Source organism: Canis lupus, chromosome 19, assembly GCF_048164855.1.
Source record: "Canis lupus baileyi chromosome 19, mCanLup2.hap1, whole genome shotgun sequence".
NCBI classification, from domain to species: Eukaryota; Metazoa; Chordata; class Mammalia; order Carnivora; family Canidae; genus Canis; species Canis lupus.
Genome location: NC_132856.1, coordinates 56,224,627 through 56,245,073, shown reverse-complemented (window position 1 = coordinate 56,245,073; position 20,447 = coordinate 56,224,627). Strand labels below are relative to the sequence as shown.

Here is a 20,447-nt window from a genome sequence, read left to right as displayed (position 1 = left end):
CACCCCCCTCCACCCCGAGCTCACTCTGCTCCGGCCACAGGGCCCCCTTGTGCTCCTCCAATGAACCAGGCCTGCTGCTGTCACAGGGCCTTTGCAAAGGCTGTTCCCTCTCCCAGGAACACTTTTCCCCCAGAACTCCACACAGTTCACTCCCTTACTTCCTGCCAGTTTTACTGAATTGTCACCACTCTGGAAAGGCAGTTAAAATAACCCCCCCTTTTTCTTTTAAATATTTTATTTATTTATTCATGAGACACAGAGAGAGAGAGGCAGAGACACAGGCAGAGGGAAAAGCAGGCTCCCTGCGGGGAGCCCGATACAGGACTCGATCCCGGGACCCCGGGTCACGCCTTGAGCCGAAGGCAGAGGCTCAACTGCTGAGCCACCCAGGTGCCCCTAAAATAACCCCTCCTATCACCTCTGCCCTTCCCCGGCTTCATTTTCTTAAACTTTTCATCAGTTTGTTAAAAGCATCGCATCCAGGCTAAGGCCCTAGTTAAACAGTTAATCATCTATTTATTTGTTTCCTGTCCTCCCCCCGCTATGCCCCATGCTATGCTCCACAAGGGCAGGGCTTTGGGCTCTGTCTTCTTCACCACGCTGGTCCCGGCACGTGGCTCAGGGCCCGGCATACAGAAGGTGCTCAATAAATACCCACTGGTGAACGTCCCAGAAAGACACGGCGATGGTTCTCAACGCCCAAAAGCTCCTGTCAGGGCCTGGGGGAAAGTCTGGGATCCGAAGCCATGCGGTCCCCTGAGCAAGACGGGCTCCGCAGAACAGCCACATGGCGCGGTCTGCCTTCCCCGTCCCCTCGAGGGGAAGCTGGTGGCTCTCTGGAGGGTGACCAGGCGACGAGCCCAAGCCAAGGCTATGGGGTGCCCTCCGTGGGGAGCCTCACTCACACTCGTGCTCCAAGCCCATGTGGGAGCAGGTGCGTCTCGTGGGAATGGAGGGGAGGGAGAGACAGTGAAGACCAGGTCCAGCTGCCAGGCAAGAAGGATCTATCTCCCCAACCCTGGTTCCGACCCTGCACGCAGGGTCTGTGGGTGACAGAGCACGACCCGGGACCACAGGTGTGGGATGGGTGGAAAGGGGGATGGGGGACTGCGGACCTGCACTCACTAACCCGAGAACGGGAGAGCGGTAACACTCGCTGGGGTTCAAGGCCGCGGACTGTGTCGGGCACTGTTCAAAGCGCTGCACCCCTAAGACCTCACCTCGTGCTCTCGACTTAACAGACGAGGAAACAGCGTCAAGAGAGGTCGGGCCACTCGCTCAAGGTCACGGGCTGGAGGTGGCAGAGGGAGGTACGGGCTGGCCGCGTCGGCTGGCGGCCAAGCCCAACACTTGGCACACAGTAGGTGCCCATTAAATGCCACGGAGCCACCCAAGGACACAAAGCCGGCAGGGGCAGGGCTGCGCCCAGGTGGAGACGGCAGGAGGCAGGCAGGCAGCCGTCAGTCGGGCGACCGTGGGGGCGAAGGGGCGTGGGCTGGAGCACAGCGCGCCAACGCGCGGGGACGGGGGCATCGGGGAGCGAGGCGGCTGGCCTGGCCGAGAACAATTGGCCGCCACTCCCGTTTCCTCCTGTGACAGGTGGGCGCCGAGCCAGGGGCGGCAGGGACCGCCCCACCTGTCACCTGTCACCCACGATGTGTTCATCAAGTGCGGGGAGCGAATGTCACAACCATCCGGGGTAGCTGGCAGGAGGGATGCAGGCGGGCGCCGCCTGGGTTGGGCGGAGAGAGCTGGCACAAGGTCAGTGTGGCCTCTGGCACAAGTGTTCTCCTCCTCTGCCTCAGTTGGACCAACTCATCAGTCCACCTGCATCTGTGCAGTCCAAGGCCACGGGGTTCTGACGTGAATTCGGTCCATGCTCTGCTCCCTGCTCACCGTGTAAACTTCAGCAAGTCACTGCCCTTCTGTGGACTTCAGTCTTCCGGTCTGTGAAGTGGGAGTTGTCGCCCCCTCACCCGGGACCACCTTCCTTCCCAAGCCACAGACTTTAGATTCAGAGCAACGTGAGCCTGAACCGTGGCTTAACCTCCTCAGAGCTGTGTGGTCGCAGGCATGTGGTTGGAGCAACCTGGGTCTGCTTTTGTCATCTGGTTTGTTTCATTTTTAAGATTTTATTTATTTATTCATGAGAGACACACAGAGAGAAGCAGAGACACAGGCAGAGGGAGACACAGGGGAGCTCGATGCAGGACTCGATCCCAGGACCCCGGGGTCACGCCCTGAGCCCAAGGGAGAGACTCAACCACTGAGCCACCAGGTGGCCCTGCTTTTGTCATCTGTGAAAAATGCCTGTGTGACTCCCTGGATCAAGCCATGCCTGAAGCTATTCTAATATCAGTCTTCTCAGACATATAAGCCAATTGCTTCATCCACTTTTTTAATAAAATGCACTTGATGATGGGGCCTCATCAGGAGCGAGACAGAGAGCTGAGGATAAGAAAGAAATCTCAGGGAGCCTGCTTCTCCCTCTGCCTGTGTCTCTGCCTCTTTCTCTGTGTCTCTCGTGAATAGATAAGTAAAATCTTTTTTTTCTTTTTTTTTAAGATTTTATTTATCTATTCATGAGAGACACAGAGAGAGAGAGAGAAGCAGAGACACAGGCAGAGGGAGAAGCAGGCTCCACACAGGGAGCCTGATGTGGGACTCGATCCCGGGACTCCCAGATTATGCCCTGGGCCGAAGGCAGGTGCTAAAATGCTGAGCCACAGGGGGGGATCCTAAATCTTAAAAAAAAAAAAAAAAAAAAGACACATAGGTTCTGACCATTTTTTCCTCCCAAACTAGGTACATAAATGGAAAGTGTCCCTAAAGCAGGTTCAACTTGAAACCCCTCTGCGTCCCCAAGCCTGGCTCTTTTGAGTTCCTGTGTGGCCCAGACTGGGCTGGTCGGGGTTCTGCACGCAGCACGAGCCCCCGTCTCCGTGCTTCCAAGCCCCAGAGCCCAGCATCATTCTGTGGACGACCCCCTGAGCTCTCGCACCCACCCTCGCTGCTGTTGGCACACACTTTGGGGGTGGCGGGGGTCAGGGCGGCACTGACCACTGTGCCTACAACAGCCCAGTACTCAGCAGGCGTGCAACATACGTTACGGGTCTGAACCAGCCAGCAGCTGAGCCCGATTTCATAGGGAGATGAGAGTTGGGGGACATTGGGCAACAGCCAGAGAACACAAACTCACACAAGCCTTTCAACGCACGTGGTCAAATCTGTAAGTGAGGGAAGAGCGACAGCTGCTAAGTGCCTGGGAAGGAACCTTGCTGCTCCTCCCATGAACAAGGCTCGGTTCCGCCCCAGGGCCTTTGCATGGACAGTGTCATCTTCCCAGACCATTTGTCCCCCACATATCTGCTTGGTTCCCTCCCATGCCTCCATCAGGGCTTTCTGTCAAACTGTCACGTCCTCGGCGAAGCTGTCCCTACAACCCCGCTTAAAATGACAACCCTCTCCCCTTCACTCCCAAACCCCCATTTCTTCTGGTCTTCTTGGATCACCACCTGACACGACAAGGATTTTATGTTGCTCATTGTGTCTCCCTGACCGGACCTGGGGTCCCACAGAGGCACGTGCTTTGTCCCCTGCCGGGTCCCGGGGAGAGCCCGGCCCCCAGGAGGTAGGCGTCCAAGCAACCTGCCCAGACAACCAAGGGCACTGATATGAGGGAGGCAGCGGCCACAGCTGAAACCGGCCGCTGGGCCTCCAGGGCTGGCAGCGGAAGCTTCCACGCCTCCTCCCGGGGGGCCCTTCCTGTCCCCAGTTCTGAACCCTCCCTGGACGCTGCCCCCCTGCCCTTTCCTGAGCCGCCAGCCCTGGTCTGTGCCAGCCGGCAGCCCAACACCTGCTGAGCAAACGCAGGAAGCAGAGGCGGCCGGCTGGGCACGTCCCTCCGGCTGGTGTAATCCCAGCCCCGGTGGGCGGGAGGCCCCAGAGCTGGAGCCAGGACCCTGAGGCCAAGCCTGCAGACAGGCTAGAGAAGGGTCCGGCTCCCTGACCCCGCCCCCCACAGAGCCAGAGTGCACGGGGCCTGAAGTCCATACAAGTTGCCTGAGGTCTGTGCAAGGAGCCTGAGGTCCGTGCAAGGAGCCCGCTGCCTGTGCAAAGGGCGTGAAGTCCATGCAAGGGGCCTGAGGTCCGTGCAGGGAGCCTGATGTCCATGCAAGGGGCCTGAGGACCATACAAGGGACCTGAAGTCTGTGCAAGGAGCCTAATGTCCATGCAAGGGGCCTGAGATCCATACAAGAGGCCTGAGATCTGTACAAGGGGCCTGCTGCCTGTGCAAAGGGCCTGATTCCGTGAAGGGAACTGCTGCCTGTGCAAGGGGCCTGAAGTCCGTGCAAGGGGCTTGATGCCCGTGGACGGGGCCTGCTGCCTGTGCGAGGGGACTGAAGTCCGTGCAAGGGGCCTGATGCACATGCAAGGGGCCTGATGCCCGTGGATGGGGCCTGAAGTCCATACAAGGGGCCTGCTGCCCGTGCAAGGGGCCCAATGCCCATGCAAGGGGCCTGAGGTTCGGTGGATGCACGCACTACTCAAGTGCCACATGCCCCCCACTCAGGCCCCAGTGCCACCCTAGGGCTTCACCCTCAGGGACACCTCGGGTGCTCCTAAGGACCCCGGGAGGACAGGGTCACCAGTTTCTCCTACTCTACAGAGGAAGACCCTGAGCCAGAAGAGGCGAAGTCACAGCAAGTGGGAGGCAGCTGGGCCCCAAGCCCAGGCTACTTGGTCTCAGAGTCCGGTTTTCAGCTATGGTCCCCGAGGTCCGGGTCAGCAACAAGAGTAAACGTGGCAGGAAAGTGTCTGTGGCGTCCCGGAGCATCTGCTGCATGCTCAGCCCGGAGGCGAGGGGAGCAGCGGAGGAGGCTCCTCTCCCGCTGCCTCCTGACACACAAACTGGTGCCTTTGGGCCCATTTTAAGGATGAGGAAAACCGAGTCCCTGCGGGAGGAAACGGTTTCCTGAAGGTTCCCGGGAAGTGGCAGGCCCAGAGGTGCTGCTCCATCCGCTCCATCCTTCCCTCAGAGGGGTGGCGGCGCTCACTCCATGGGGATCGAGTGTCGTAAGGAGCTTGGCTCACGTCTCGAGGAAACCCAGTGGGCCAGGCCCCAGAGGGCAATCTTCATGCGTCTCATTTGCAGAAAGATAAACTGAGGCTCGGAGAGATTCGGCCATCTGCCTAAGCCCCGAGATGTCCCCATTTCGCAGGCAGGTAAACCAAGGCTCAGGCAAGTCCCACCCTTTGACCGAACCCTGACTGGTCCCATTTCCAAACAAGTAAACCGAGGCTCAGAGAAGTCCGACCACTTGCCCAAGGTCACACAGCCAGCCAGCAAGAGGGAAGGCACTGGGACTCCAACGTGGGGCTTCCCAGCCAGATTTGGAACTGCAGGCCCCACAAACCAGATGCCACCCCCCCCCACCCCCACCCCTGCGGGGGAGCCGTGGCTCAAGGGAGCATCCCCAGCGACACGAAAACCTCGCAGGGAAGAGTCGGAGACAGGGAAGCAGTCCTGTCGATGGCTGGGCATCTCTGGGCGTAAAAGGGGGGGAAAAACACCACCTAACACCAATTATATTTTTAAAAATCCCCCAGCAATAAGGAGGCCGGCCCGTCAGCACGCGTCACGACCGTAGGCAGGCAGAGGCCCGGGAACGTGGGGACGCGGCTATTTTAAAGGGGCTATTTCTGGAGGCGAGGTGAGAACACGGGGGCGAGAGGAAGGATCAGGAGCTGCCGCCGGGGACTGACCGACTCTGGGGGGGGGACCGGGGAGAGCTGGGGAGCCACCAGCCAGCTGGAAAACCTCGGGCACCCCATCCCAGGGCCTCCGTCTCCCCACCCCCCCGCCAGCAGAGGCCCGTTTAATGCAAAACACATCTACGGAGCCCTACTGTGTGCAAGGTGCTGCTGCTGTGGCCACAGCGGCGGAGGGGACACCGGAGGGGACACGGCGGGGGGAAGAGGGGGAATGCCTCCCCGGGAAGTCCCAGCCCACATGGGAGGCAGATGATGAGTAAGATGCCTACAACACTGAAGCCCGTGGCAGGTGCTTCGCGGAAAATCAGGGCAGGTAAGGGGCCGGACGAGAGTGGGGCAGAGGCGGGTTTTGCAAGCGATTACTTCACCCACCCGTCACTCTGCAAATGATGATTCTGCGGACCTTACGAGGGAGATCCAGGAGGCCTTGCTCCCCAGCAAGCAGAGACCCTGAAGGATAGAAGAAGAGCACTGTGTCTGGAAGCTCATGTACTACCACTCATTGGACCAAGTTGGGCTTCGGATGCCAAAAAACTCACAGGGGAGGCGTCATTCCTGTCTTCCCGTAAAGAAAGCTCCTAGGTTGACCTTTCAGGGCTATTTGGCTCACCTCACAGTCTCCAGAACTCAGGATCCTTCATCTTTTTGTTCCCCGTCTTACCCGAGATACCTGCCTCCTGGTCCAAAATAGCTGCCCCAATGCCTGCCATCACCTCCATGTTCCAGCTGGGGAAGGAGGGGGGGTAGAAGGGAGCACATGCTGCTCCCTTCAAAGGCATTTCCGGGAATTTCTGTTGGCCCATCCTACTGGACGGCACCGAACCACGTAGCGCAGACAGCGATGACGTGTATTTGGAAAAAAATTTATTTTCTCCCGGACCAGGTGGCCGTGTGTCCAGATTAGTTGTAGAAATTCAACCACCAAGGAGGGGAGGTGAAGGGATATGGGGAGACCCCACCACAAACATGAGGCCCAACGGGGTGAGGCTTTAGGTGTCAAACCAGTGCACCCCCGGCCCGAGGATGGGGTGCGGGGTGGGCGGGGGGCAGAAGATGAGGTCATTGGAGCCAGTCCCCTGCCTCCACGACCTGTGTGGTTTTCACTCGTTCCCGGCTCTGCCTCCCCAAAGACCCCGAGGTGGGAAACAGCGGCCGGAGCCCAAGTTCGGAGCCCGTGTTTCCCGGCTCCCCAGGAGCAGGACCCCCACCTACAGTCCGCGCCTCCCAAAAGTGCCAGGGCCCAGGGCACCCGGCATCCTCCCACCCCGTCCTGCCTTGTGCCTTGCCTGGCGAGGCCGCCCGGCCAATCCATCTCCTTCTCCTCAGTAAACAACTGTCAGGGAAAATAAATAGTTTTTAATAGGCTCATTAATTGAATTCAGGGAGAAATAACCTTCTCCCCAGACCGTCGGGAAAGAAAACTCAGATGCCAGGGAGAAGGCCAGGCACCTCTGCCGGGGAGGCGGGAGGGCACCCAGCCGCCCGGCGCGGCCACGAGACCCCACGCACCTGCACCGCCTTGGGTGGCACAGACGTGGCCAGCGAGGGGGCCGCCCCCATGCCCGGCTCCCTCCGGCCTCCGGACGTGTGCGGCGGGTGCTGACGAGGCCTCGCGCCTCAGTCGCCCCTGGCCTGTGCGCTAAGCCTGCGGCGGCAGCAACGTGATCTAACGTCAGGGGTTTATTTTATTTTATTTTACTTTATTTTATTTTACCTTACTTTATTTTATTTTACTTTATTTTTTACTCTCATCACGTTTATTTTTAAGGTTCCACCTGCTTGTGTCAAGGACAGACCAGGTCCCCCATTCATGAGAGCGACACCAAAGTTTTCTCTTTTAAGTTGTTTTTAAAAGAGATGGCTTCAAAGACGGTGATCGTTGGGGACGGGCGGGGGGGGGACGGACCATTAGGGCGCAAAAGGCACACACATCACAGGGGATGGCTGAAATGTGGCTGGTGCCCAGCGGAGCACTGGCCAGGGAGTCCAGAGGCCTCGATGCCGCCCGCAGGGTGACCAAAGCACAGGTCTACGAGGTCACCCCAGCGCCCGCCACGCACCCCAGCCACGCTGGTGTGATGGGCTGCCCCGCGGCGGCTCAGGCGGTCCTGGGGCAGCCTCCTGTCCCCGTAATCACAGCGTTGGCGTGGCCTGCGGTTCTGTGTGCCCGGGGCTGCCACCAGCCCCCTGCCAGCCTGCTCTCGGCTCTACCGCGGGGAGGCTTCCGGGCCTCACTTGACGCCCTTGGGAGGAGCCCGATGGGGGCCCAACCACCGCTGCCCAGCGGCCCCAAACCCATTGTCCACTGAAGTCCTGTATGTGGGTGTCCCCCACCCCCAGCCGCTCCCAGAAGGTATTAACCACCATAGTGTGGGATGATGTTTAGCCAGCTATCGGGGGGCTTTGGACGGACCAGCACTTTCCAAACAGGCCCACCCCCGTTTTACAGACAAGGAGACAGAGGTCCCAGGGGATGAATCTGCTGACCCGGGGACATGATGCTCATGAGGCCAGGCCGACACCTGAATGTGGGTCCTTGGATGCTCAAGATGATCCTCTACAGAAATCCTGGCCTGTTTCTGGGGGCTCCTTGGCAACTTCTCTACCCATCTGGACAGACCCACAGGGTATCAAACAAACACTGGGGCTGACTGAGTCTCAAAATCACCAGGCCCGGCGACTATGCATTGGGGGGGGGGGGGGTCTCTGGCCTTTGGGCTTCTTACCTTCTCCCCGGAAGACAGGAAACCTCATGGACTGTTCCAGGGCCCCCTGAGCTCCATCCTCAGGACCCCTGGCTCTCAGCAGCCACTCCCCACCGCTCCTGTGTCAGACGCCAGAGACATGCAGAGACTCAGAGAAGGCAAGCAAGTGGCCGAAGTCACACAGCACCTCCACTGGGGACCTGCTCTCCTGGCCTCCCTGCCCAGCGAGCTTTCCCCACCACGACCTGAAATCCGGATGGACCACGAGACACACCGATGCCAGCGTGGGGTGGGGTGGGGGGTGGCGGAGGCTCTCAGAAGCCAGGCAGGCTGGTCCGGGGAGGGCCTGGGAGGACTCCCCTTCTGGAAAGGACAGGCAGACTGAGTATAAAACAGCAACCGAGAAAGTAAAAATAAGAGCGCTGGGGACGTTGGCGGAGTAGCCGGCCTGGCCGGAAACGGAGCTCCTGTCAGAGGGAACGGCAAGGACCCGGGGATGGAGGTGGCAGTGAGGAAGGTCCACGCGGCTGGTGCGGAAGGAGTGGGGGGGGAGAGGGCGGCGGGAGGGGGTGCGGAAGCCTGCAGGGGCTTGGCTGGCAACAGGGGAGGTGGGGTGCGGCTTTGCTCAATTCACACCGCTCGTGAGAGGCTCTGGACCAGATCTGGAACCCAGGCCGGCCAACAGCGCCGTGCACCCTCCCCCCCCGCCCCGACCCTGGGCTCTGATCGCCGTGAGCAGCAGCCTCCGGCCACACATTTGCCACCTAACCGTGCGGCCCGTGCAGAACCCCGCAGAGCCCCGCAGAGCCCCGGGCACAAACATGCACAGCTCCACAGACCATTCCCCAGTGCAGGCCTCGCTGGCCTCCCCCCCGCCCCCCTGTGGGAGGACAGGCGGCCCCAAGAAAAGACCAGTCATTCCAGCTTCTCGTCCCCACCCAGGCCTCCGTTTCTCCACCAGCGACGTGGTGGCAACGGCTGCCACTTTGGGGGCCGTTCTCAGGGTGAAAGGAGAAAACAGGAGCGAAGCCGGAGGCCCAGGCATGTAGCTGGGGGATCCCACACCTGTCTGGGCAGTGTCTCCCTGTTGCGGTCGTCTGGGAAATTGAAGGTTTGGGGGGATCCTCACCTCCCTCCAACTTCTCCTCATGGAGATGACGGGTAGGAGGGCACAGGCGCCGAGCCCCTGTTCGTGCAACCGGCCGTCGAGGGCTTATCCACGTGACACCGTTTAATCCCCGTGCCGCAGCAAGACGTGTCCCCATTCTACGGATGAGAAAACCGAGGCTCGAGGTGGGCTGGGGAGAGGGGAATCACGGGTCTCCTCACACAATTGGGATGGCCGGTGTCAGGAGTCCAACTTCAAGTGTTCAGGCCGCCCTAACCCCTTCCCTGTGGGGACAGAGGCCAGGTCCCCAGGGCCAGGTGGACGGAGGGAGAAAGGCCAGGCCGTGGCCACCAATCCGTGCCCCAGTCCAGCACAGCTGCCCGAAAGCCTGGCCAGCCACGCTTTCCAGAATCCATACGTCAGGGGCAATTACCCGCTTCTGCAAATCAACCGGGCAGCGGGGCCGGGACAGGTGTGCGGCGGGATCCCATCGGTAATCCCGGCGTTCCGGTCCAGCAGGCAGCGCAGCGTGGGAGGCACACGGTCACGGCCGAGCGGGCAGCTGCCCACGGCCTTTCCCCGCCGCCGCAGGTCTCCAGGACCAACTAGGGTGGCCAAACCTCGGCCTTATCGACATTTAGGACCAGATCATTTTCAGGGGACATCCCAGGTGCTGTGGGGGGCTGAGCAGCATCCCCAGGCCCACCCACGTGATGCCAGGAGTATGCTCCCCCCCCATCCGTCCTGACGACCACAGATGTCCCCAAACCCGGCCCAGTGTCCCCTGTGGGGAGCAAAACCGCCTCGGGTTACAAACCACTACGACACACTCGACGGCTAATGCCGGTGACCAGCGGCCCGGCCCAAGACCAAACGGCTACGTTCCAGAAAAGGGCAAGCGTGTGAGGAACAGGTCCTGCAGCCAGGAGATAATTCACAGCCCTGCCCCTCGGAACCAGCAAGCTCCCTTCTGTGAGGCATTTCATCTAAGTCAAGTTTATCGTGACGACCAATATTAATATAATCAGAGCCAACAGCTATCGAGCGTGGACGCTGGCCCCGGCCGTCCTCAGCCCTCCCCCTGAGTTATCTCGCCAGGGCCTCCGAACCACCCATCCAGGTGGCAGTGGCTCCTACACCTGTAGTACGGCCCAGGAGGGCACCTGAGGCCCAGTGATGGGCAAAGGAGGGGCTGAGGTCACGATCAGCAAGAGCAGGCGTCTGCAGGAAAAGAAACGATCCAAGGATGTAAAATGGGGCGATTTCATGTAAAATCGGGATTTCTGGTTTCTCTCAGATCTGGCTGGGGAGCCATTTGGGGGCCTGGCCAGGAGGTTGGGGGGGAGGGCCGCCCACTCACCTCCCGCCTCTCCCACCAGAGACCCCTCCCAGCTTCACACCTGCCGTTCCGGACACCTGTGCATCCGCCTGAGGTCAGCCCCTGATAAAGGCCCTCCGTGTCCCCCTGGGTGTCGCCTGGATTTCCGGTCTCAGCAGAACCGGACTGTTGTGAACCCCACCTTGCCTATGTAAATACTCACTGTCCCTCCCACCCCCCCAGTAAACTGCAGGGTCTGAGGAACACAGGACCAAGACTGCCTGGTTTATCGCTGCATCCCCAGAATTTAATTTCAATTTGCTTTTATTTAAAAAAAAAAAAAAAAAGGAAAAAGGAAAAAGAATGGACACAGAGCTCTCCGTCTGCCAGGCACAGTTTAGCTCCTATATCCCTCACCGTACCCCTAGCGTGAGTGAGGCCGCGCCAAAGCACCCATTTTACAGATGAGGACGCTGAGGCACAAGTCGGCTACAGAACTAGCCAGGGACTTCGCAGCTGGTGCGTAGCAGAGCCGGATGGAATTCGAACCCGGGTCTGGCTCCAGAGTGCTCTAGCGGCCGGTATGCAACAGATGCTAACTGACCGAACGAACGAACTGGCGAATGAATGAATGGCCCTGCACCGAGCTCACACACTGACCCCTCTCCAGGGTGCCCCTCCATGGGGCGGCCATCAAAGCGGAGACCTCACCCCGGGGTGCTCGCTCAGACCCACCCTGGGCCTCGGGAAGCCAGGGGGTGGGGGGCCACCCGGGGTCTCCGCCGTACCCTCCCCGCCTGTGGCCACCGCCTACCCTCCCCACCGGCCTCGCCGGGCCTCCTGTGGCTCGGATCCTGCCGCAGAAGTGGGGCGGCTTTGATTAGGCAGCCAGTGACGGGGAACGCCCCAGTTTGCAGTGGCTGAGTCATCCTGACAGCTCTCCCAGGCTGGACCCCATGAGGGGCCGCCCGGGAGCCCCTGCCAGGTGGGTCGAGCCGCAGGTCAGCGCAGCGCATTCCACATATCCACTTAGGCCCCCCAACGAGGCCGCGCGAGCGGTACATTATCCTCCGTTCTGCAGACGAGAAAACAGGAGGACAGAAGTTGAGCAACTCGCCCCGTGGCCCAGCTGGAGCGGGGATGCGGGGATGTGAGCCCCAGGCAGCCCCAGCCTGGCATGCATGCTCTGACCCTCCGAGGGAGGCACCTGGGGGGGCCCCCGCGTCTCCACAGCGACCCCCAGATGCCCCAGCAGGTGAACCATCATCCAAACGAGAGCCAGGCCCCTGTTCCCAGGCCCAGGCGTGAAGACCTCAGGTTCTAGCATTGGTGGCCCTGGGTGAAGACTTTCTGTCACTCATCTATGTGACCTCCTGGGCCTCAGTTTCCCCCTCTGCAAAATGGGGCTCTGGAGCTCAACAACTGTACTGCTGGGTGGGGGGCGGCGGGGGGGAGTGAAGGTTAAAGGCGACGAGAACGCTCCTCTCGTGCTTGCTCAGCACAGGGCCCGGCAACGGCGCCAAGTCCAAATAAGGCGGAGTGGCTATTATCATCCCCCCGACATCCCCTCATTTGCTGATCACGGGGTTAATTATAAGCGGCATTAAATTATACACACAGGCGCGTCGACCTCGCTTCCCCAGAACCCCTGAATTTCTACCCACGCAACAGCATGACAATAGAGCATCCTCCCAGCCGCTCTGCACCCAGCCTGCCTCCATCCCAGGGTCCTAGGCCCCCCAGGCCTCTGGGGCTGTCGCTGCTGCACCACACAGGGTCCGGGTGTCGTCACAGGGCCTGCAGGCCTGCAGGGCCTGCATGGCCAGCAGCGGTCGCATCGGAGAGAACAGAGGGAGGGGCTTTGCCAGAAGCATCTGTCTCCTGTCCTGGCTCGGGCCAGGAAGGGGGCTGGGCTTGTCCTGATCTCAGAGATGAAAAAACAGAGAGGTCAACCGACCTGCCAGTTTGCGCAGCTCCAGGAGAGCAGGGCCGCGGAAGTCAGGACCCCAAGCCAGAGGCATAACCCCATTCTGCAAGCCAGGAGGCTCCCATACAGAGAGGTCAAGGGGCAGAGCTGTGAGGCCACCGGAGAGGGAGATGGGGGGTGGGGGGGAACGACAGGACAATCCAGCAGGAGGAGAAAAAGTCGGGATGTTCACTTCTCCCAGCAGGACAGGAGACTCCAGGCCTTCCTGAAAGGGGCTAGCAGGAAAGATTTAAAAAACAAACAAACCAACAAATCTACAACTCAAAAAAAGCCACAGACACCACCTAGGGAGTTCCACAGAGTTCGAGACAAATTCTTAACCCTTCAAAAAAAAAAAAGGAAAAAATATGTGACTGAGCCCCAGTTAAGTCGTTTTTGGAGGAGGGGTCACTGGAATCCAGAAACCCAAGCTCCGAGCCTCCCCCCCACCCCGCCCCCCCAACAGCAGGGTGAAGTCCGCAGGCACGCAAATGCCAGACAAAACCCTGGGTGTATTTTCTGGTGCGGAATCACTTTGGCCTCCACAGGACTGAGGAGGCCTGGATCCCAGGGAGCAGAGGAGGGGATTCCTGGGAGCTCGAATACCATCCCCTCAACGCCCCCCTGCTGCCCACCACCCCCTCCAACGTCCAGTCTGGCCAGGCCCCCGGGGACGGGCGGGGGACCAGCATCTCGGGGGGACCAGCGTCTCCTCGGAGGAGGGCATCGAGAGGAAAGACAAAAATGAGGCAGTGCGAAAGTCGAGGCCCTGTCCATGAGTCACTCCCGCCCGCTCGTTAATTTTCGCCTTTGCAGAAGTGTAAGCCAATTGATTTTTCATATTCCCCACGCACAACCCCCCCCACGCTTCTGAAATATCAGCCAGAGACAAGACAGAAATGGTACGTCGGGGTTTTTTTTTTTTTTTCCTTCTTCCCTGAGTGTCTTTTCTTTCCTTAAAGGAAAAAAAAAAAAAAACCCACATACTACACTTGATACCTAGAGCTTCTAGAAGGCTGGGGAGGGGGTGACAACCTGGACCGGGGGGCGGGTACGGGGATGGTGGTGGTGAGAGACCCCAGTGTCAGCGCCACCTGTGCATCTCAGAGCTAGCAGGTGCCTGTCTCTGGGCTGTCCCTCCTCCCTGTGACAGGGTGACATGAACTTGAACATCCAGCCCCTTCTTCCCCGCCCCGCGAGCCACGCAATCTAAGCCGGCAGCTTTCTGGTTCCAGACCAAAGCCAGGTGAGGCTAAGACAAAATTTTAAAACATCTGAAAAGCCCTTGACCCCTTCCTGCGCCCCCACCCCCCCACACCCCCATACAGGCGGATGGTGCGACTTTGTCCAGGGACCCACGGCAGGTCTTCCATCGGATTGGCACGTGGATCCGACACAGGCACGGCGGTTATGCTTTCACCCTCGTCTCCACCGGAGGCTGAGGCACCCTGCCCGGCAGGCAGGCAGCTGGGGTCTCTCCAAACACCCCACCCAGGCACCCTCTGCTGCGGGGAAGGACAGAGCAAGGGCAGCCTGCGCCAGCTTCGCAGGAGAGGGGCAGCCTCCTTCTTGCAAATTCTGGGAAACGGGATGCCCACCGGCGGGAGGGGAAGCCAGGAGGCTGCGCTGGATGCGCTAGAGAGCTGGGGACTCCGGCGTCTCAGCATCTCTGCCTGGGCCCCCTGCCTCCCCTCCAGAAGCACAAGACCCCTGGAAAGGGACCACAGCCCGCAACTCGCACGCTTCAAGAACCTTCCGCTGGTTCGCAATGACTTTACAAATGGAACTAATGCAGTCTGGGGGGGGGGGGGGGGGCGGCGGGGTGGATCGCTCTCGGTTGAAAACATTAAGCTTTGTCAATTATCCCCAAACCCACTGGGTTTATAAATATCCACCTTTATTTTTAGGGTTTTCCTCCCAATCCCGAACTCTCTACACACACACCTCCACCCCACACCCGGCGGCTGTACGAGTCACGGGAAGCAGGTGAATGCGGGGCTGCAGGGCAATCGGGGGGAAATGCCACGCTGCACCTTGGAGCCTCGTCATCCCCGCGCATCCCCCGTCCCTCCCGGGCCACCTCGCTGACCGTCGTCCGGGCCACTCGGAGGCTGGAGCAATCAGCGGAGCCACAGGTCTCCTGGCGCCCGGCCCCAGGCAGCGGCAGTCGGAGGTGAGCACTGCACTCTGACGCCTGTGACACGCGCCTCACTGCCAACCCAGTAAGCAGGAAGGGAAACTGAGTCACCACCACCACCACCCCCCCGGAAAGTTGGCCAGTGGAGGTAGATCCATCTCCGGCCCCGGGTCCAAAGAAGCCCAGGCTGAGCTCCAAGCTCCGTGTGACCCAAAGAGGCAGCAAATGGGCGGATGGTGATGGTTCCAGAACTACCCACCCAGATGCCACCACTAAATCCCTGACGTCCAGGGAGCTCCTCCCCTCGCACCCACTCCTCACACCCTCGCATCCAGAGCTACAGTCCCAGGGTTGGGAGAAAAATGCCTCAGGTCTCCCAAGTGTGGCCCAGGGACAGGCGAAGACACCCGGAATCCCCTGGGAAACAGGGAAGCAAGAAGGGCGCTCGGAATCTCTGCCGGAGGGGACAGAAGCAGAGGCACGGGCCATGGGTGATGTCCTGGGAGGGCAGCAGGCAGGTGCCTGGCTCTCGGGACCCCTCTCCCCGCACCCCCCACACGGCCAGCTCAGGGCCCTGCAAGGGACCCGGGGGAAGGGCGGATCCCCGGGGAAGCCCAGCGACCACCTGGGCAGCGTCCTCCAAGGCCATACCCAGCCACAGCAGGATGCCCCATCCCGTCTCCTGCAGGCGGTGGGGAGTGGGTCAGGCCACTGCCTCTGCCCTAGGACAGCCACTGGCATGACAGCACCAGCCCCCGCCACCCCCCTGGGGGGCCGATGTCATCGGGGCCAGGATGGCAGGAATAGAAAAGCACATGAGCTCACCAGGCAGGCCGGGTCTCCCGCGACGTTTTGTTTGCCTGAGCCCAATTATACCAAGTCTCAGGGCGATAGAGTATGGCGCGTGGCATCCCCCTGGGGCCGTGGGGGGCCGGGCCCCCAAGAACTGCACCGTCATGGCGAGGTGCCCCTGGGCCCAGGGGATGGGGCAGGACGGAGCTTTCTGGAGAAGAATGATGGAGATGCACGCCGGCGGCAGCCAGCCCGGAGGCTGGGCAGAGGGCATCGTAGGGGGCAGGGGGCTGCGGCCCAGACCCAAGTCCAAGTTGGTGGGCTCCGGGCGGTGGGGGCGGGAAGCAGCCGCCCCCAGCCCCAGCTGCCCGCCTTCCGCAGCCAAAGTATCAGCTGGCAGAGGAAGAAGAGAGCGGAGGGACAGAAGGCGGGCGAGATTGGCAGGAGGAGGGGGGCACAAAGGAAGGGACCCTGGGAGGGGGAGGGGAGTTATGCAAATAGCACAATCGACCGAATCCCTCGGCCATTAATAAAAGCTCCAGCAGCAGCAGCAGCTGGTAGCGCAGGAGTAGAGGCGCGGACTGGCTCTCCTCGCAGGCGGGAGGCAGCGATGAGGGGGAAGCAGGGCGCCCCAAACAAAAGGAGACCTTGCCCTCTGCACCCCAGGAACAGTAGTGATGGGGGCCACGCCGGGAAAGCTAGAACCCCAGCAGCCAAACTCTGGGTGGAGGCCGCTGGGGGCCCACAGCAGGTGGGTCCCCGTGCTTGGGACTCTCGGGGACCCTCCAGCTTCGTCCGGGCTTCTTGGAGTGAGAACGGACGCACAACCTGGACACCTCAGACACCCCCCTCCACTAGCTGTGCTGGCCAGGCCGGTCTTTTTTTTTTTCCAGGGGTTCTGCCGGTGATAGAAGGGCCCTGGGCTCCAGAATGGGGACTCCCCCAGAGTGAGATGGGGGATACAGGGGGAATCCCAGTTGAGCCTAGCAAGGGGAGGGGAGGTGTCCCCCAGTTGGGAGGCGCTGGGGAGGTTTCTTAATGTGGGAGACGAGGTCCCTAGGGGGTGACTACATTTGAGAAAGGGGTATTCTCAAAAGCTGCCCATTTACAGGGCGACCAGAGGAGAATCTGAAATTGGGGGAAGGGTCGCTAAGCTGGAGGTTCCAGACGCGGGGGGGGGGGGGGGGGGGAACGACACAGGCTGTGTCTGGGAAAAAAAAAAAAATCCCAGTTTGCGCAAGGGTTCCCTGATTTGAGAATTCTGGAGAAAAGAGGCTGCAGGGGAGTTCTCCGATTTAGGGTGGAGGGAAGTGACCAGAACTTGGGGGGTGGTAAGTGAGATCGTAAATCTGGGAGAGATTTCCATAAGGAGCAGTGAACTTGGCCGAAAGCCTTGCGCCCCGACTCCGGGGGCTGTCCTCAGGGCACACCCCCCCCAGCGCCCCCTTCACCGGGTTCCGGCGACTCCGCCCCCCGGATGACGTCACCTCCCCTCCCCCCGCCCCTAAGGGGGCTCCCGGGGCGCGCAAAACCCCCCGGGCTGCCGGCTCCAGGGGCGGCTTCCCCTCTCCCGGGATCCCCAGGGGAGGTCGGTGCCGGGTGCGCGCACCCGTCCGTCCGTCGGTCCGTCCGCGTCCCTGGGGCTGGGGGCTGAGCCTCGCCCCGCCTGGGGGACGGGGAGGGGGCGCCGGGGCCGCAGAAGGGTGGGGCAAGGCCGGGGCGCTGGGGGGCGGCCTCCCCCGGGGACCTACGCGGCCAGGAGGGCGCTAAGGTGAGGCGGCGTTGAGTCCGAGGTCTCCAGGGGCGGGGGCCTGCGGAGCCGGGCGCGGGCAGAGCAGCCCCCCGGGCGCCCCGGCCGCTCCGCCCTCGCGCCCACCTGGAGCACCGGTCCCGGGCCGGCCTCCGCTCCGGGGCGCCCGCGAGCCCCCTCCCCCGGCACAGCGCCCCCTGCCTCCCGGACCCGCCCGGGAAGCCGGGGCCGGAGCCGCCGGGGCCAGCAGCCCCTCCGCACACACGCGCGTGCCCCTCCGCGCCTCCGCCCCGCCCGCGGCCCGGGTGGTGCAGCCGGCGGCGCTGGGCAGCTTCCAGCCGCGCTCCGGGCCATTCCAGCCCAGCCCCCTCCCCGCCGCGGCGAAGCCCCCCGCCCCGCCCGCCGAGCCTCCCCGCGGCCCCCGCCCGCCCGGCCCGGCCCCTCCGGGGCATTGTTCGCACGCCGCTAGCCAGGCGCAGGGCTGGGCGTGCAGCCGGCTGCAGCGGAGCATCCTCCGAGCACAATGGCCGTGCAGGCTCTCCCGGCACAAAGCCGGCGCGCTGCCCACTCCGCTGCCTCCGAGACCCCCACCGGAGCGCCTGCAGGTTTTTTTTTTTTTTCAATCCAATTCGCGTTTTATTCCCCCCCCGCCCGTTTACCTGGAGGCTGGCTGGGCTGGGCTCCCCCGGCTCTGCCCCGCTTCACATCCTGGCTGTTGCATGGGATTCGAGCGGAGCCCGGGCGCCAGCGGCTCGCGGCGTGCGCGCGCCGGCCGGGCTGCCGGGCGGGCGGCGCGAGGACACTCACTGCGGCTCGCGCTCCCCTCGCGCCGGTTCGCGCGCCCCCCCAGCCGGTGACGTCATCCCTTCCGCCAGCGCCGCCGCCGCCGCCGCCGGCCGGGGGCGGGGTCGGGGCGGGGCCGGGCCGCGCGCGTCACTGCGCAGCCGCGCGGCGGCCACGCCCCCCCGGCCAATGAGAGGGCGCGGGTGGGTCACGTGGCCCCGGGGCGTTTAAAGGGCCGCGAGAGCACGTGGGGCGCGGGGCGCCGAGGAGCGCGGGGCGCGTGGGCGGCGGCGGCGCGAGGACTCGTCCGGCCGCTGCTCGGCGTCCGACCCCCGCGACGCTCGGCCCCCGGGGCGTGGTGCTTGCGGGGCGCGCGCTGTGGCCCCCCGAGTCCCCCTCGAGTACGCCCACGTGTGCCCGTGCTGCAGCCCCGCCGGCTCCCTCCCGGCTCAGCCCCCTCGCCCGGAATAGCGCTCCCCCGAGGGCCTCCCCTTCTTGCGGCCGCTGCTCCGATGGCAGCTCCCGGGAAAAGCCCTCCTGGGTCGCCGCCACCAGCCTCCCGGCGCCCCATTCTCTGATCCATCAGGGCTGCTTTCATTCTGGTCACACGAAGGTGTGACTCCAAAGGGCCTGGGGATCCCTTTTATGGGTCGAATGGACGAGGGAGCATTTATTTCCTCCCTCCTCATTACCGTTCCCTGCTTCCCTGGCTGGAGTCGGCATGAATCGTCACAGGAATCCCAGCTCGGGCACTGAGTCGCTGTGTGGGTCCGTGAGCCTCAGTTTTCCCACCTGCAAAACGGGCTTGTCCCTTTGCGGGTCGGTGTCCTGTCTGTGAAGTGGGGCAAGGTAGAGAGTGGGAGGGTGGACTGGTGATGGTGTGCTGCCCTGCCTGTCTTCTTAGCGGCTTGAAAATGGAATGAGGAAAAAAAAGAAAGAAACAAAGGGGAAGGATTGCCATGGGAGGTTGGAGGGCCCAAAGACACCAAACAAGATTGCACGCTTCTGGGTGAGTTCTGCACACGCTGAAAGCGGTTTATTTCTCCAAGGGATGTATCTGGACAGGGCCTTGTGCCTACAAAAGGACACAAGTTTAGAGTTTGGGTTTTTCCTCCAAAATCGTTGATTCATTCATTCCAGGCCAAAGATGCAGATATAAACAAAAGGCATTAACCCCGAGAACAAAATGAGAAGGCGGAAGTCATAAATAGGAGAAGAGAGAGGAGAGAATGAATAATTAAACAAGGAACCTAAATTAAGCTCGGAGTTTCCCGGCGGCCAGTGCAGCGGCCAGGTTTGCAGAGCCTATTTGGTTCTCCTTCCTAGCTGCGTGACCCTGACCTAAGCGGCGGCAGCCTGGCCTTGGTTTTCTCATCCAGGCAAGGGAGACCCAGCCCCTTCTTGATGATGGTTTCTCGTACACAGTAGGTTCTCTGGCAGCCCGGTGAGGGCGGTGTGAAGGGAGACTGCCGGCTCTGGAAGGCTGCATGTGGCAGGAGCCCCAGCCTCGCCACCTATTAGGGGAGGGACCTGGAACAAGCCACGCAGACTCGCGGTTCCCATCTGCTAAAGGGGCAACCACATCTGAGAGTTCTCCCGAGCAGCAGAGGAAAGGGCATAAGATCCAGTACAGCATATGCCCAGGAAACGGGTCCGCCCAGGCCGTCACTCTGTGTGTGGTGCTGTTTTAAAGGTTGAAGACACAGAGGTAAACAAAACAGGCTTAAAAAAAAAAAAAAAAGAAAATTCCTGCCTTCCAGGCGTTAACGATCCAGGGAAGGAGATAGATAGATGGTATCTGAGGGTGAAAACCCACATCCTCCCTGTGGTCTACAAGGTCCTGAACAACCTGCCCCTGTCACCTGGCTGCCCTCACTTCCAGCTGTACCCCTCGCTCGCCCCACTCCACCCCTACCCCCTCTTCACTGTTCCTTGCAAACGGCACAGTCCATCCTCGAGGCCTTAGCATTGGCTGTTCCCTCTGCCTAGGATACTGTTCCTCCTTCTCTTCCCAAGGTCAGATACCCCTCTTCCTTTGGTTGTCTGAGAGACCCTCCCTGACCATCCCGCTAATATTCATTTTGTGTCAATATGAATGTATTTATTACAATTT

The 20,447-nt window shown here is 61.3% G+C and overlaps 1 protein-coding gene across 1 annotated transcript in view; it reads right to left on the bottom strand.

Annotated features, from left to right (window-relative positions):
• PTPRS (protein tyrosine phosphatase receptor type S) overlaps positions 1-18,366 on the bottom strand; it is a 96,270-nt gene extending 77,904 nt beyond the window's left edge. Inside the window, exon 1 of the mRNA XM_072787713.1 lies at positions 18,211-18,366. The gene's annotated coding sequence lies outside the window, so the exon portion shown is untranslated. The remainder of the gene's footprint in view (positions 1-18,210) is intronic.
• Between the last annotated feature and the right edge of the window lie 2,081 nt (positions 18,367-20,447).